Source organism: Protopterus annectens, chromosome 12.part0, assembly GCF_019279795.1.
Source record: "Protopterus annectens isolate FY-2018-M chromosome 12.part0, PAN1.0, whole genome shotgun sequence".
Classification (NCBI taxonomy): domain Eukaryota; kingdom Metazoa; phylum Chordata; order Ceratodontiformes; family Protopteridae; genus Protopterus; species Protopterus annectens.
Window position 1 is genome coordinate 1303150911 of NC_056746.1, and position 17779 is coordinate 1303168689.

Consider the following 17779-nt stretch of genomic DNA (forward strand, 5'->3'; position numbering starts at 1 on the left):
TTGGGAGACACACAGATGTGCCCCTCACCAGGCTGGATAAGGAGAAAGTCACAGTTAATTGTTTATCAGGTGCCAGAATCCACCATATCACCCATACACTCAAGTCTTTCAACAACAGGTACTGTTATGGCTCTGTCATAGTCCATGTTTACATGAATGACTTGAGATGTACCTCCCTGGACTATATGAAAAGAGACATGATTGAGCTCACTGAATATGTGTCCCAGGCAGGTATGTTCCTAGCCTTAAGCAGCATCCTACAGTCACCCAGAATGATGCATCAATACAAACAGAAAATGACTGACTAACAACTGGCTTAGTTTCTGGTGTCATTCCAAGGGGATCTAGCACCTGACAGCCTGGGAAGACATGATCAACAAACCACAATGCTTTGCCAGAGATGACCTGCATCTGTCTCCCTTGGGCTTCAGGCTCCTGGCAAAGGCTCTTGCCTCCCCCATAGTGCCTTTTTTAGGCAATGCCACGAGGTCAAAACTTCCAACATGAAAATTTCATCAAAATGGAAATTAAAGGTCATGCTGATAAACGCTAGGAGTCTAAACATGAAACTGTACTCATTGCAAGCATTCTTAACCCTGTAAGATGCTGACATTTGTGCAGTCACAGAAACCTTGCTCAAAGCTGCAGACAGCACTCCATCCATACAAGGTTACTCAACCTATCATACATTCAGACCCCAAACCGTGGGCAGCAAAGCAAAAGGAGGTGGAGTTGCAATATATATAAAAAACATACACAACACCAGCATGGTCAAACAGTATAACACACAGGAGACACTCCAGGTGCAGTTAACCATTGACAAGACCCTTATTCAAATCATAGCTAGCTACAGGCCCCCAACTTTGACTCATGATGCCCACTCCACCTATCTGGACCTCTTCGACTCTATCAAGATTCAACCCTTTACCTTGATCCTGGGCGACTTTAGCTATCCAACCATAGAGTGGAAGAACTATGCATGCCAAAACACAAATGCCCAGAGATTCCCAGATTTTGCCACTGCAAATGCCTTGGACCAGCTGGTCGACACCCCCACAAGAGGTGAAAATATCTTAGGCTTTGTATTAACCAACATGAGTAACCACTGCAGCATCCTTACGGTGTCATCCTCCCTAGTAAGATCCAACCACAAAGCAGTCAGTTTTGAAGTCACCATCTGCCCCGAACACCCCCTAACTAGAGTCAAACAAAAAAACTTCTCCAAAGCTGATTACAACCTGCTGAGGGCAGGTATAAACAGCTTCACAGCCTCCTTCCCCTCTATAGGAACTGGCACATATGTCCAAACCTACACCAAAGTACACATTTATATAGCTGCACAGAATTGGGAATACCTGACAGGACAAAATGATCCTCCTCAAGGAAGAGTAAACCTGTCTGGTGGACATCTGCAATAAATAAACTCTATAATAACAGGAAAAAATTCCTGTCAAAGACCAAGAAGGAGCAGGTGCCTAATTGGAAGCAATCTCTCCATAGCCTGAACAAGCAGATAAGAGCACTAGTGAAATCTGCAAAAGCAAACTTCGAGTCCAAACTGGTCTCATCTACTTAGACAATCATAAGGCCTTCTTCACATATGTCCACAATCTCAAAGGAAGCACTCATATCTGCTCCGAACTGGTGGTCAAGGACACCACATACACAAATGACATAGATGCAGCCAACCTGCTGGCAGACAGGCTCAATGAAAACTTCACCCCTCTGTCCCCCCATCAGTAAATCAGGGTAACCCCAGCACGTGCCCCCCCCTCCCCTTATCTCTAGAGAGCAAGTCATCACTGCCCTCTCAAAGACAAAATCTACAGCCTCCATGGGACCTGATAACATCCCAGGCTGCATCCTACATGAACTCAGGCAGGACTTTGCAGCACCATTAGGCACCCTATTCAGCCAAAGCATAAGTACTGTCTTCATCTCAGCCGAGTGAAGGACAGCCACTGTCATCCCTTTATACAAAGGTGGAGCTTCCACCAATCCAGGAAATTTACACACCCATCAGCCTAACTAGCCTGATCTGCAAGGCCATGGAGCGGATTATCATGGACCTCAATAACAAGGACATTGGCAACCTCCAAACACTCGATCCCACACAGTTTTGTTTTGTCAAGGGGAGGTCATGCTTGTTAAATTTGGTCAACTTCTTTGAAACAGTCACCAAAGCCACGGACATGGGGAAGACAGTGCACACCACCTACCTTGACCTGACCAAAGCCTTCAATACTATTCACCACTCGGGTATAATAGATAAACTCTTTCAACTAGGCATCAATCCATATGTTACCAGATGGGTAGCAAACTGGTCTTGGGGCCTCTGTTGTTTGGGATATACTTTTCTGATGCAGGCCAAAACCAGTGGGCTATGGCTTACCAAGTTTGCAGATGACTGCTAGTTGGGGGCTTTTATCAATTCACCTAGTGATGTGGACATCCTCCAAGAAGGTCTCACCCAAACAAATGACTAGTGCCAGAAACATGCCAAAAAATGCATCATCATCCCCTTTGGGGAAAGTGATGTCCCTACAAATTATCACATTTATAACAAGGTCCTAAGCATGCAATCAGTCATGACAGACTTAGGCACCCAGGCTGATAGCAAACTGACATTTGACCACCATATTGCCGCCGTTGTACAGAAAGCTTTCTAGAAGGCCCACCTCATTAGTAAGTGTATCTCATCCAGGGACAAGGAGGTCATAACATTCCTGTATTCTTCCCTTATAAGATCCATTATAGAGTACAATGCCCCTTTTGATATGTGCCTCAGAAAGCACATGCAGCAGCTGGAGAAACCACAGAGGTTCCTCACCAGTAGATTCCAGAGATTCAAATATCTACCCTACACAGATAGGCTAAAAGCCCGGTCCCACTAATCAGTCTCACACAGACTCCTCAGAGGTGAACTTTGTCTGGCATACAAAGTAATCTCAGACCCCGCGTTGATGAGACTGCTGCATATCTGCAAGTCAAGCTCCACTCGAGTAACTCACACATGTGACCTCAACCTAGTCTTTGACATCAATAGATCTTATTGGAGGGACAAATTTGTGTCCTAGAGACTCTCCCTTCTCTGGAACAGACTCTCTCTAACTTAATGGGGAACAGAAAATACACTCCTGGGATTCCACCTGTGTTCCTGCTGGACAGGGGCATTGGGTGCTGACTTGTCAGAACATGGGCTAAATTCTTGGCTAGGCTTGTAAGGGCCTCAGGGCCAATAGCCTATTAACTTCCTATGATCATATGATCCTGTAAGTTAATAAAACATGCAAAGCACTACATGGATCAAGTACATCAAAAGATAAGAGATGCAGAAGACAAACTCATGCAGGTGGAAATAAAAAGTTTTGAAAGAAGGAGTAGAGACAAAGGTAGAGGCAGAGATAGGCAAGGTAGGCATGGTAGAAGAACAGCAATGAATGTTCAGCAAAAAAACAGCTTGGAGGGGGCTTGTCACAATTCTGTACAAATGGCACACTGGAAAGGAGAATGCCCTAATCGACAACAGCAATACCAAATACAGCAGTGACAAAATCAAAATCCTTCCAACATTTCTCTACCACCCCCACCCTCAGAGTGGCAGCGAATGTCAGGAGGACTGTACTGACAGCTCTCGGGGGGGGTGGATGAGGTAAACATAAGAGCGCTAATGCAAGTAGATCAAGAAGGACCTTTTATAAAGTTAAAAGTAGGAAAAAAATATATTCTGTTTCTGACTTACACTGGTGTGACTGTGTTGAAAATAAGTGATCTGAACTGAAAAAGTATTAGCAGTGGGTGTCACTAACACTTCTGCTGTTTTTCCTGTATCTAAACCTATTCCAGTCTCTTTAGGATTGACTGTGAATAAGCATGCCTTTCTATTGAACACTTTGGCTCCAGAAAACTTAATTAGTAGGGATCTGTTTTGTAAATTAGGATGTACTATCTTTTGCACTGCAGATGGCATTTATCTAGATGTACCTGCCAAATCTGAACAAGATGAAGTGATTGTCATATTTAGTGTTACTGAGGAAAAACAGAAGAGCCATGTTTGACCGCAGACGACAGATTATTACAAGTTTCTAACATTTTGTGGGCAAGGCATTCTAATGAGGTAAGTCTATTAAAACCTGCCATACCTGTAAAAATATAAGTGGAACCTATGAAGCCACTTCCTCACATTGCACAGTATCCTTTAAAAAACACAGGCAGAACAGGGAATCAGACTGTAACCGAATCTCTGCTTCAGCAGGGAATTATAGCAAAAAACACATAGTTGCTGTAATACTCCCAAGCCAGGCAGAGATACACACACATCTGTACAAGACGTAAGAGCAGTAAATCAAGATGTCATCCCTTCATACCCTGTAGTAGCAGAGCCAGCAACTGTACTGAGATGCATACCTCTGTGGGCTACTTACTTTTCTGTAGCAGATTTATGTTCAGCTTTAGCGCGGAGTTGCCACAGGAGCACACAAGAGCAGCGGCGGTTAATCAAGGTTAAACTATTCGGGCTACCTAAAGTCCACTCTTCAAATTTTCCCTTAAAACAGCCTTCCTTGAACTGTACTGCTGATCAAACCAGCGTATTCTATATCTAAAAAGTTCAGCTCTACTTGATTCCTAAGTAGACTATTCTCTATCTGTAAAGCCTAGCACTTGCTCCTAAAGTACTTTTTTTTACTTTGATATAGCACTTTTATTATACATAGTACCCCACCAGCCTAAAACCCCTTTCTCAATCACCCACACCCCCCCGGTGTCTTTTTAAAAGTTTTTGTCTATTCCTTCTAGCATGTCGAGGGATCAGTTGCTAGTGTCCTCTCCTGCTCAGCTGGTGAATCTGGGAATATTGAGGCAATGTTACAATTGCCTCATGTACACAGACAACCCTCTCCTTCTCCAACAAAACACAAATACATGCGAGAGATGCAACTATACAGCCAAACTGGAGGCTGAGCTCTCTCAACATAGGACTGGCAAGACCAGACAGGAGGAGAAGGTAACCACACACACCACAAACCCAGTCTCACATAGTACTATCACAACTTCAAATCATACACATAAACACACAAAGACATACTTGGAGGCTCTGATCAAAAATCTACCAAAACAGCAGAGGCCACCAAAGCAGACACCCAAACAACTGCCACCTCAGGACACAACACATGCAACACATAGACCACATAGTCAGTGTGCCAAACAGTCACAGCCCTTAAGGCCAAACACAATGCCAGACACACTCGTCATTGGTGACTCTATAGTCAGACACACCGACGTCCCGCTCACCAGATTGAGTAAGGAGAAGGTCACAGTAAGCTGCCTGTCGGGCGCTAGAATCCGCCACATAACGCAAGCACTCAGGTCTCTCAACAGCAGGTACAAGTACGACTCAGTCATTGTCCACGCTGGTGTGAACGACCTGAGACGTACCTCACTGGACCACATGAGAAGAGACATAGAGGAGCTCTCTGATTATGTAGCCCAGGCAGGTATGACCCTGACCTTGAGCAGTATCCTACCTTCACCAAGAATGATGCCACAATACAGAGATAAGATGATCAGCTTTAATAATTGGCATAAACTCTGGTGTCATTCAAAGGGGATCCAATGTCTGTCTGCCTGGGATGACATGCTGGACAAGCCACGCTGCTTCGCAAGGGATGGCTTGCACCTGTCACCCCTGGGCTTCTGGATATTGGCAAAGGATCTTGCCACCCCCATAGTGCCTTTTTTAGGCAAGGCTCAAATTCTAAACCTACCACCCTAGAACACAAAAAAAGGAAAAAACTAAGGGTAATGCTGCTCAATGCCAGAAGTCTCAACCTCAAGATGCACCCACTCGAGGCCCTTCTCAGTATGGAGAACATCGATGTCTGTGCTGTGACTGAAACCTGGTTCAAGGCTCCTGAGAGCACCCCAGCACTATCAGGTTTTACCTCATATCATGCGTTCCGGCCCCAAAATCCGGACACCACCAAGAAAGGAGGGGGGCTGTCCATATTCATCAAGGACACCCACACCTCAAGGTTGGTGGCAACGCATGATGCATCGGAGACCACCCAGGTGCAATCAACCATAGGCAAGACTGCTCTGCAATTTGTAGCATGTTACAGGCCACCCTCTCAAACTCAGGAACCTCACATAACTTTCCTGAAAACACTGGAGGGGATAAATGTATCTCCAAACACCATCATACTAGGTGACTTCAACTACCCGAATATAGACTGGGATCACTACTCAAGCCCCAACACTCTAGCCCAAAGGTTCCTAGAGTTCATAAACTCAAATGCCATGGAACAACTAGTCACCATCCCCACAAGAGGTGAAAACATACTTGATCTCATCATCACGAACATGGGGTCACAATGTTCAACACCGGAAGTATACCCCTCACTGGTGAGATCAGATCATAAACTAATCTCACTGGAAGTCCACATCCCGCCCCACCTGAGATAAAAAAGACCACAGTGAAGAACTTCTCAAAAGCCGACTTCACACTTCTAAAGACTAGTGTGGTCTCTTTTAAGGCCCCCGAGCCCGCGGAAACCATTACTCAAGCCGGTGAATCACTTACAAATGCCTTCTACCAGCACCTACAGGACTGCATGGATCAGGCAATCCCAAACAAAACAAAGACTCTTTGTACCAAAGGCAAGCGTCCAGTCTGGTGGACCCCAGCCATAAACAAGCTCTACAACAAAAGGAGGAAGCTACTACAAGATAGAGCAAAATCCCTAAAAGGTAAGACACCTTTGATCATTATAAGTAAAAAACTACAATCTCTCATAAAATCATCCAAGGCAAATTTTGAGAGAAAAATCGCTAAGGACTCAAAAGACAATCATAAGGCCTTCTTTAGCTATGTCAGAAACCTGGGAGGAAACTCCCAGATATGCTCAGAATTAGTTCAAAATGATGTAAAAATCACTGAACCTACAGACATTGCCAACATACTGGCTGACAGGTTCAGTGCAAACTTCTCCCCCCCTCCCCCCCAAAAGGAGAGATATCTATACCAGAGGATTGTAGCCCCCCAAATATATCTAACGTTCAGGTGAGAACTGCTCTCTCCAAGGCGAAAAACACAGCATCCATGGGACCAGATGGTGTCCCCGGTTGTGTGCTCCGTGAACTCAATGAGGAATTAAATCCACAGTTAGGACAGCTGTTTAATCTTAGCCTCACCTCAGGATATGTACTCAAGGAGTGGCGTACGGCAACTGTGGTCCCACTTCACAAAGGCGGTGCCTCCACCGACCCTGGAAATTACCGTCCCATCAGCTTGACAAGCCTGATCTGCAAAGCTATGGAGAGGATCATAATGGAACTCATAAATAAAGACATAGGGGACTTGCAGACTTTGGATCCAACCCAGTTTGGCTTTGTCAAAGGCAGATCATGCCTTTTAAACTTGGTTGACTTTTTCAAAACAGTCACCAAGGCCATTGATGAGGGAAAGGCAGTCCACACAGCCTACCTCGACCTGGCAAAGGCTTTCGACACAATACCCCACTCAGGTATCATTGAAAAACTCATCAGCTTAAATGTAAACCCATATGTCACAAGATGGGTAGCAAACTGGCTAAGTGACAGAACCCACAGGGTCAGAGTTGCTGGCGCCATGTCAGACTCCAAGCCTGTCACAAGTGGTGTCCCACAGGGCTCAGTCCTGGGCCCACTCTTGTTCGGCATCTACTTTTCAGAAGTACAAGCAAACACAGGAGAATTATGGCTGACAAAATTTGCAGATGACTGCAAACTGGGTGCCATAGTCGAGAACACATCTGACACAGATATCCTTCAAAAGGGTCTCATAGAACTGGTGCCAGAGCCATGGACTAAAGTTAAACGCCAAAAAATGCATAGTCATACCCTTCGGGAAAAACAAGGTTACCCCTAGCTACCATATAGGGGGAAATCCACTGAGCACAGAAGAGGTTATCAGGGATCTGGGGACCCAGGTTGACAGTAACCTTTTGTTTGACACTCACGTTGCCAAAGTAGTTAGGAAGACCTTCTACATTGCCCACCTGATCATGAAGGGATTCACATCTAGATCAAGGGAGGTCATCGTCCCCCTGTACTCATCACTCATCAGATCAATGATTGAGTACAATGCCCCATTCGGAATGTATCTGACCCGACACCTGCAGCAACTGGAAAGGCCCCAAAAGTTCCTCACCAAAAGGATAAAGGGTCTCAAAAATATGTCTTATGCTGCCCGACTGAAGGAACCTTAACCTTAACCTTAACACGGTTATTAATAGGACGTGCTGGAGGGACAGATTCATCACCCAAAGACTCCCTATGCTGTGGAACAAAATCCCGGTACATGTGAGGCAGAGCACCTCGCTGGCCTTGTTCAAGAGAAATCTTGACCAATGGATGGGAGATCGCAGATATACCCCAGGGATTACCTCAGTGTCACTGCTTGACAGAGGCACAGCAAAATAATGGGCATAGTATCCTTCAAACTAAAGGGGTGGCAAAGCCACAAAACTCTGGGCTAGGCTTATAAATGCCCTTGGGCAGATAGCCTAGTATGAACCTATGAACCTATGAACCTATGCTCATCCAGAGAACCAGTATTTATTTGCCTTTATATACAAGAGAATTTAAGATACATGGCTACAACTGCCACAAGGTTCTGTTGATAGTCCCTCAATCTTTTCACAAGTTTTAAAGCAGGATCTTGAAGAAATCTAGTTTCCATGCAAATCTGTATTGGTACAATACTTAGATGATTTACTTATAGCTTCAGATACATTAATACATTGTCAGCAGGATACCATACATTTACTGACTGAATTAGCAAAAGAGGGACACAAAGTATCAAAGGAAAAACTTCAGTTATGGCCACCTAAAGTAAAGTATTTAGGACACTTAATCTCACATAGAGAGAGAGGCATCTCCTGTCTCCACGTGTTGAAGCTATCGTAAAGGCACCCCACCTCATAAGGAGAGGCATCTCCTGTCTCCACGTGTTGAAGCTATTGTAAAGGCACCCCACCTCATATGGAGAGGCATCTCCTGTCTCCACGTGTTGAAGCTATCATAAAGGCACCCCACCTTGTTACTCAGATGCAACTACAAGCGTTTCTAGGTTTGGCTGGATACTCTAGGCAATGAGTACCAAATTATGCAAAAATTGCTAAACCTTTGATGGGTATACCGAAGCAAGACACACCAGAGCCACTACCCTGGAAAGAAAAGGAAGAAAGCACTGTTCCTTTCTTAAAACAAGCCCTTGTTACAGCGCCAGCCTTAGGACTTCCAGATTATAAGAAACCTTTCACTTTGTTCTGTCATAAAAAGATGTGTGGGGGGTATGAAGCAGGAGTACTAGTTCAAAAACACAGTGATGCACTCAGATGCTATTGCATATTACAGTTCATTTTTAGACCTGGCGGCTAGAGGATTACCGGGCTGCCTGCAAGCAGTAACAGCAGCTGCACTGATGGTACAGCAATCTACAGCATTGGTCCTAGGACACAAACTTACAGCTGCACTGATGGTACAGCAATCTGCAGCATTGGTCCTAGGACACAAACTTACAGCTGCACTGATGGTACAGCAATCTGCAGCATTGGTCCTAGGACACAAACTTACAGCTACACTGATGGTACAGCAATCTGCAGCATTGGTCCTAGGACACAAACTTGCAGCTGCACTGATGGTACAGCAATCTGCAGCATTGGTCCTAGGACACAAACTTGCAGCTGCACTGATGGTACAGCAATCTGCAGCATTGGTCCTAGGACACAAACTTACAGCTGCACTGATGGTACAGCAATCTGCAACATTGGTCCTAGGACACAAACTTGCAGCTGCACTGATGGTACAGCAATCTGCAGCATTGGTCCTAGGACACAAACTTACAGCTACACTGATGGTACAGCAATCTGCAGCATTGGTCCTAGGACACAAACTTGCAGCTGCACTGATGGTACAGCAATCTGCAGCATTGGTCCTAGGACAAAAACTTATAGCTGCACTGATGGTACAGCAATCTGCAGCATTGGTCCTAGGACACAAACTTACAGCTGCACTGATGGTACAGCAATCTGCAGCATTGGTCCTAGGACACAAACTTACAGCTGCACTGATGGTACAGCAATCTGCAGCATTGGTCCTAGGACACAAACTTACAGCTGCACTGATGGTACAGCACTCTACAGCATTGGCCCTAGGACACAAACTTACAGTTGCAGTTCCCCATGCGGTATCTGCACTGTTTCTAAAATCTAAGGCGCAGCATCTTTCAACTGCCAGGTTAACAAAATATGAACTGTTGCTTATTTCTAACCCTTCAATCACCAGTGAGCGATGCCAGGTATAAAACCCGGCATCCCACCTGACTGTGAGAGGAGAAGGTGAACTGTATGATTGTATGATTAACTAACCACTTGCTTTCTCCTAGACCGGATTTGAGAGATGAACCAATGGACAAAGCAGAAATGGAATTGTTCATGGATAGATCATGTGGGAGAGATAGAAATGGAAATCTCAATGCAGGCATTGCTATATGTACTGAAAATACAGTAATGTGTCAGGAAATACTGAAAGGAGTTACCTCTATACAAGTTACTGAACTGACTGTATTAACAAAAGTCTGTAAAATAGCTAAAGATAAAGTTGTGAACACTAATACTGATAGCTGTTATTGGTTTGGGGTTAATGTTGTGAACACTAATACTGATAGCTGTTATTGGTTCGGGGTAGCCCATGATTTTGGGGAACTGTGGCGACAGAGAGGCTTATTGACATTAGCAGGTACTGTGATAAAAAATGGAAAGCATGTAAAGAATTTATTAGATGCTTTGTTGTTACCAAAGGGTTTAACTGTAGTTAAAAGAGCAAATTCACATAAAAGGAGATATTATGACTGTAAAAGGTAACTGGCAAGCAGGTTGCTGGTTTGAATATCACTAAAACTTTTGTTTTCATTGTGCAGAAACCTCAACAAAGCTTGACAATCCTTCTAATTTTAATAATTTAATTGCTCTGCAGAATGAAACTTCAGAGGCTAAGAAATCGAGGTGGATCAGTGCGGGTTGTGAAAAACATAAGGACTTATTATGGAGGCAGCCTGATGGCAAATTAGTAGCACCTTTGGCCGTACTACCCAGATGAAGTGTACTATATTTTCATATATTTTGGTCATTGTCTGTGTTTTTTATGCATGGGTGGAAGCCTATCCATGTGCTAAGTGTGATGCTGAAACAGTAGTGAAGAAATTGCTAAAGGAATGCATTCCCCATTTCGGGATACCTCACAGTATTAATTCAGAAAGAAGTACCCATTTTACAGCTGAAATTGTTAAGAAATTGTGTTCTGTGTTTAAAATTTCTTTACAGTAACATTGCCCCACCATCAACAGTCATCTGGTCTTGTTGAAAGGTCTACGCAGGTTGTTAAAATCAGAACTAGAAAAATTTGTAGTGAAACAAGTCTGAAATGGCCAGATACTTTGCCTCTGGCTTTGATGAGTATGCAAGGAACTGTAAACACTACTTATAAACTATGCCCACATGAAACTGTTATGGGCCGTCTTATCAGAGTGCTACCTCCCCCTCCAGTTAGAAACTGTGAACTGGTATTTACCGATGAAGCTTGGTTGAACTATTGTCCAGCACTTGTTCCTGTTTTACAGACTTTCCATAAATGTACCATGTTGCTCTCCTATCTAGGACACAATAGAAGAGTCTTGATGGGTTCTGTTCAAGCAACTTTACTTTATACAAACACATCACTATAGAAGTTTACTGACTTTAACTTAAGTAACTAATATACAAACTAACAACTGTGATCTTCCATGCTCTCTCTCTAGCTGCTCTTTCAAAATGGCACTAGAGATTGCACGTGTCCGGAATTTACATGTGCACTTATAGCCTTGACATGCTTCTTAAAGATATAACACACACATCATTTGCACTCTGATGTACACCAAGGATGCCCTTCCCCAAATCACAACAGTTCATTGTCGTGAATTATGACCAGTCAACTGGGCTTATGTGAAAGGATTCCAGCGCAAATCATCTTTGGAACCATAGTGGAAGGGACCTAATCTCATCCTTTTAACTACCCATAACACAGTAAAGTATGCAGGAATACCGAACTGGGTCCATGCTTCTCATTGCAAGAAAACTTGCTTAACATCTCCCGAGTCAACAGAAAATGGCACCACACCTCCTCCTGGTGATACCACTGAGTCTCCTTCTTCTACAGCTCCCAATCGATATGAGAGAAAACCTTTTTCTTTGAATGTTGCACCAATATTTATTTATTTATTTATTTAACATTTGTTGACCGGGAAAATCCGACTTGGAACTAAGACAATTTTCAGCGGAGGCCCAGGAAGAAATGCTCCAATATGCTACTGATCTAAATCTTTTCATCTGGTGAGTATGTGGATTTGTTCCCCATGATGCCAAGTGGGCATGCCAATGCTACCCAGCCCTGGGCAACAAATTGATTTAGAAACGCAAATTGCTGTAGAAAATCATACCTGGCATAACATTACAGATTGGACTGAAAAATATATATTACCAATTGGCAACTTTGAGACAGGATGATACTTGTTATGCCAGAAAAGGAACTGTGTGAGTAGGCTACAGCAACTGCAATGACACCCGTGATGACTCTGTATTGGAAGATCTCAGATTGAAGATGTATGACTGCAGAAAAGGTATGGAAATATTAGACAATCATTATTACATTTGTGTAGACTATGCCTACCCTGTTTACCAAGAAACTGATCAGGTTGTTCTTATGTGGGACTGATGATACCAGCTATTTTTCCATTCTTTTTCCGTACCTGCTGGAAACTTATGAAATAAGAAGGCCATACACCCCACTCAGCAGGCAGTAGGTTTCTTTTCTCTGCAGTATGGCTTATTGTAAACTATGCAGGGAGTGAATCAGTTGTCCCTCATATTACCTGAAATGGCTAATATAATATCAGAACACATTTGCATGGCAAATAGAGAATTGACTGAAGTCCAAGTCACAGCCCTACAAAACCAAATAGCTATTGATTACGTACTGGCCTCAAAGGGCAGGGTTTGCCATCTGACTTGAAAAATAGTGCTGTACTTTTGTTTCAGACTTTGTAGAGGAGGGTGTGATGTTCACTTCCTAAATTATGTTATGCACTTACTTCACTTAATAAAAATTGAACCATAAAATATAACTGTAAAATATGTGCTACAAAATAATCGAATAGAAAATAGTAGGTAGTCCACAGCTGAGTTAAAATGGAATATCCTTTACTGAAACCCACAAAACAAGTGATCCTAGTTGAGTATAATGAAAAGCATCAAAAACATTCCTTGTATAGAAACAGGTTGCAGCAAGGGAGTAATTACAGAGGGTGGTTCTGTTAAGAGCAATAAAAGCATTAAACTTGAGGTGGCTCATGCATACATTAATCATTTTTGATGACTCCACATTAAATGCTACTTTAGATTTTAAACTAAACACTTTTGTTACATGTTTTCCTTTTAGGCAGTGAAAGTCTGATAGTGCATATAATGTGCCTTGGCCTATTTTTTTATTTTGTTCCCCCCTGTTTTAAAGGTTGCAATAACTCTTGAGTGCAGTCTTACACTCTCAAACTAATATCCTTCTTAGTTAGATGCCGCACTTAAACAGAACCCTATGGCCTTAGTGCTTTATTTTTAACATTTATCATTGTATTTCCAGCTTAGCAATTATTTTTATGTTTTTTCATCCTACTTAGGTTTTCAAGTTCTATATCTATACACGTTTATTCATATTATGATTTGTTTGTGACACACAAACTGATGAAGTATGTATTTGATACAAAAACAATCTTTGTTAAAAGTTGTGTATTTATTAATATTTAATCTAGTAGATGTCTATTGGTAGATCTTTTTGTGAGTCAGTCAGTCATTTTTAGTTTCTTAATTGATAAAGTTTTGATTAGTTGGTTAATCCATACAAAGTGTGAGTAAACTGGTCATAGATTGTAATTTGTCTCTAACTTTCTAGATTCAGTTTTAGTTAGCACAGTCTCTGATTACACTATGGCATTAAAAGGGAAGAGGGACTTGGCTAAAGGAATGATTTTAATGCTTTTATTACCCTTAACAGAACCACCCTCTGTAACTACTCCCTTGCTCCAAGCAACCTGTTTATATATGTGACAAAAGGAGATACAGCCAGGCTAGCTAGCTGGAATTTTGTAAATAATTATATGTCATTGGTGAATATTGAAAGGATTTGTGCAATATGGTTGTGTTACAAATGTATTCGAACTGTATGTCATGTGTAAATCAAACTGCTTGTACAGATGTGTGTGTTGAAAAGGGTATTTGCAAAAGGCTTGAGTTTAAAATAGATCCACAGTTTTCCCTACTGGAAAAGAACAGAAATGTACATGCACTATTTTAAGTGTTTAAATGTATATATTTTAACAGTAGAAACTGGAATACAGGAGGTTAATTTCAGAAAAATAACTGAAACCTACACAATAAAAGACAATATTTTTTAGTTTTCAATGCAGCCAGGGACAGAATCTGTGCTGAGAAGCTTTCTGTAAAGTTTTTTGGAGTGAACTAATTACTACCTCTGAAAGTATGAAGGAATGCAATTGTTTTATAACTTCCAGCATCGGCCAAAGATCTGAGTTCTAAGTATTTTCACAGGTAGATGCTAAATACTGCCAGTTCCAGCGGTGGGAGTTTCACCTGGCATAGAAACAGATGACAAGAAATTATATCATTCTGCAAGGTATCCCAGCAGTAATATTTGAGATATTAATTTGAGAACTCTCTGAAAGAGAGTGCATTCTGTATTCTGTAGAACCATTCACTACATCTGCTGTAAGTTTCTAGGGAATAGTATAAATCTCTTATAGTCAGGAATATAGCAAAGCTTAGTTTAGATATTGAGACTGGGCAACCGCTGTGGTGCAGCAGTTAGCGTTGCTGCCTCACAGCAAGAGATTCACTGGTTCGATCCTCGGCTGGGGCGCCTTCTGTGCGGAGTCTGCATGTCCTCCCTGTGGTCGCGTGGGTTTCCTCCGGGTGCTCCAGTTTCCTCCCACATCCCAAAGACATGCTGTAGGTGGATTGGACACTCTAAATTGGCCATAGGCATGAGTGTGTGCATGTGTGTGCCTTCTGTGGAAGGTTGGGCACTGGGCTGGCAACTCAGCACCATAAAACTCCACTGCCAATCATGAGCAGACAGGTGATCCGCTGTGACGTCCCCTAACTGGGAAAAAGCCAGAAGAAGAAGTTTAGATAGTGAGACTGTCCTGCAATGTTGTTTTAAATATTTCCTGTGATGTTGAACTCTGATGTCACTGTGAATATATACTAAGTATTTTCTTGTTCTTTTATTATTTACTATTAAATATATTTAAACCTTTCATTGTGGCTGATCTGTCCAGAGATATTTAAGTTTTGAGAGTACTTGCATATTTATTTGGAGACACTGTGCGGGCAACTCCTAACAGCCTTGCTCAAACTACCATTTAGAATAATATTACACAGTAAGATTGGACACCCCTTGTTAAGAGCCTTAAAGTAGCTGATAAGGAGTTGGCTGGCGGCAGTGATAACTACCTTACAGTCTGTGCAAAAGGGGACATAGCTAGTAAACCTGTGCCAGCCTTTCCCAGGTGTGTGTGTGTGTGCGCGCGCGTGTGGCTGATGACCGTAACCGCCCTGTCGTCATGACTACAGTATGACTTTAAGTTTAGCTTCAGTGTAATAACTCTTCTTCATACAACTGTAAATTACAGTTCTTTGGATATTAATGTTACCTCACGTTCCGGTCAAGCAAGCGTAAATGTAGGACAACATTTTATTGAAAACATCAGTAACAATTTCGTGTGAATCACGTCACGACAATAATTCACCACGACCAAAGCAACTAAGTGTAGAGTATAACCCGTGATTCCCTGACGCCTAGCAAGCGGCATCACACTCTTGTTGCTAACCCCCGCCCACAGCGAGATATTACCGGCGATTCGGGGAAATACTCACTGTATTTCACCGGCTCATCTCAATGTGGCATCCCATGGCTGTTCTCTGTGGCTTTAGGGATCGATGTTTCACACTCCCAGTTGGCTGCTATCACTAAAATAATATTATTATTCGTCCACCTTCCCAATGCAGCGTTATTTCCAAAAGCTAACCATAATAATCTTACCTCGTCAAATAACGAAAATTCAAGGGGAGGGACGCCAACTCTATGAAGAAATAAACTGGTTCACTTGCTCCCCAGTGGAAAGCCTGCAAACAGCTGATGGATGACGGTGATGCTGCTGCACACCAGAATGCTGTCTCAGCTCTGCTGATCTAGGTCAGAATCCGGCCATTTTCCAGGACAGCACACACCACAAGGAAAAGGCTACGTGTGGCTGTAATTACTGTTCAGCATTAAAAAAAATCATCTCTCAGATTCAGTCATCATTAGATGATTTATTTTTAATTTCGTTACAGAAAGGAGATGTCATTCTTTTCCAATGTTAATGAATCATGTATTTGGCGGAACCGTACATCATGCTGCATTCCCACACGTTTTCACTTTCAGAAACAGTTCAGTTCAGTAATGCAGCAAAATAAAATATAACGGTATTCTTGCAAGGCTATTATAGTGTTTATAAACAGACTCCTGTCCGTAAAATGCTGACATCGCACTACACAGCATAGGGTTACCACCCGTCCGTCTTTGCGTGGGACAGTCCTTCATTTGTGTCCTGCGGAAAAAAATGAAAATTTGCAAATGTCCTGTGATTTTAGGCTAAAATATTTATAAGTTTTCTTTAATAGTTGCATAGAACTGTTATTTTACATCTGAAACACCTAAATGTTATATGAAATAGCATACGCAACTCAAATGCTACAAGAATAAGCTCTTATTTTGGCAAAAAAGAGAAGCTCTGTCCTTTGCACTTGTTGTGGGTATGTTTTGCCCTGCAAAATCTCAACGTTTCTGCAAAAAAAGCCCCACTTTGGGCATTTGAAAAGGTGGCAACCCTACACAGCACAAACATCACTACTGCGATTTCCGTACAAAAAGAATATTTACATTTGTAAGGTAATATTTTGCAGTTAATTTGTAAATGTAATACTGCATGTGACGTTTAAAAATCGGGAAGGGGGGCAGGTATGCTTGGCAGAGGGAGTTAAACTGCTTTGCCACTTAGAGAAGCAAGGTAAAGTACAGATTATAATGCAATACCCTCAAAGAAACATGTAGTAGCACACACAAGTACTGCAAGCATGCATTCTGAGTGTACTCACATGAGTACATCTTCCGAGTTTCCCTCCAAATCCCTTCTCCTGTGCAGTATGCAGTCATCAGAACAGCATTATAAAACGTATAAAATATTTTAAAATGTATACTCTCATGTATTCTGTGTTAAAAGAATATATCCACAGGCTGTGGCTGAAATGGGTTTTTCTGGGTAGGATCACACAAATCGCAGTTGATAAACGAATATAAAATAAGCAATTAAAATCACTATGACTTGGAGAGGCCACAAAATATTTACAGGTGTTAAAACTAATGCTTGCAATATGAATCGGTGAATAATCAATTGCTTAGCCATAGGATTACTAATTTAAAGACACAATTTAGGGAGTGCATGAGGCCAACGTCGAAATGATGCACCAGATAATGGGCTAAGTTGTTTCGTATATGTTTTTTTTTGTTTTGTTTTTTTTTATTATTATTATCAGTATGTGTGTGTTTTTTTTATTTTGATGTAAGTGTATTCCTCCACTTAATGTTTGAA

The 17779-nt window shown here is 42.2% G+C and overlaps 1 protein-coding gene across 1 annotated transcript in view; it reads right to left on the minus strand.

Annotated features, from left to right (window-relative positions):
• The window catches only part of LOC122817384 (uncharacterized protein SCO4629-like), a 154775-nt gene extending 138097 nt beyond the window's left edge, over positions 1-16678 (minus strand). The window contains exon 1 of the mRNA XM_044090575.1: positions 16189-16678. The gene's annotated coding sequence lies outside the window, so the exon portion shown is untranslated. The remainder of the gene's footprint in view (positions 1-16188) is intronic.
• Positions 16679-17779: the final 1101 nt, after the last annotated feature.